We start from the raw sequence: 1,190 nt of genomic DNA on the forward strand, positions 1-1,190 counted from the left end.
CCGCCGTCGCCACATCAGCAACACGAGTCTACGACTACTAACCAGCATCATCGTCATGACCAACACGATTCTACGATTACTACTAACCAGCATCAATCTCCACCAGCGTCTACACGACTTTCTATGTACACCAAACTAAACCACCGCGGCACATCTCTCTCTTCGATTCTGTTAGGTGACTCAGCTTCACCACGATAATAAACAGACAAGAGATTTCAGCCAGCGACGAACATCTTATACGGTTGTGGTCTTTCATTACTGGCTATCTATGTTATCGTAGTATAACATATCATGTATATCATCATTCGATATATTATTTTGTGTTCGACCGTGTGACGCGTTTAAATAAAAGGAGTCCTCTGTTTTTCCATTCGTCACCATTTCTCCTTTTTGAGTTCGTACGGTCGTTCTTACATATATATAGGTGGAAATGGATGCTTATGGCGTGCGACAATTTTACCGTTTATGTTGTGGCTCTCATTAGTAATTACATTAAACTTGCACTGTTGCGTGATCAAAAGGGGTTCTAGGTGGTCTGAGGTGTCCGGTTTTGATTATGTATGCTGTACATATAATTTACATCTATGGGTTACCTTTATAGTGAGACATCATTTAATTACCAGATACTGAAACGTGTCACTGATGTAATAAAGGCATAAATACCAAGTTCACGCGAATAGTCTTTCTTTCATTATGCGCGCGCGCACACACACATACTCAGAAAGTGGGCCAAAAGTCATGCACAAAATAAGTTCAATAGGGCCTGTAATTATCAAAGCCATGCTTCAATTTTTCTAAGATTGAATAAAGTAAATAACGTCTCTCTATTTCTTTTTCTTCGGCTATATCAAGGACGCTGTGTTTGCAAAGAATCCGCATACACTTGATGAACTGTGTACGGATATTACTGATATTGTCGAAAATATCCCACGTGAAGTTTTGATTAATGTGTTCCAGAACAAACGTCGTTGTGCTGACTTTTATCTACAACGTGGCGGCCAACGATTTCAACACCTTTTGTAACCAGTTTGGCGTTGTAACTTTTAAACGAGCATTTTAATAAAAGTGGGTTTGTCCATAATATTGCACATTCTTTCTTTATAACTATTAATAAATACAATTGAGTCAACTTTTAAATTGAACACCATATATATATATATATATATATATATATATATATATATATATAT

This window comes from Octopus bimaculoides, chromosome 1, assembly GCF_001194135.2.
Source record: "Octopus bimaculoides isolate UCB-OBI-ISO-001 chromosome 1, ASM119413v2, whole genome shotgun sequence".
NCBI classification, from domain to species: domain Eukaryota; kingdom Metazoa; phylum Mollusca; class Cephalopoda; order Octopoda; family Octopodidae; genus Octopus; species Octopus bimaculoides.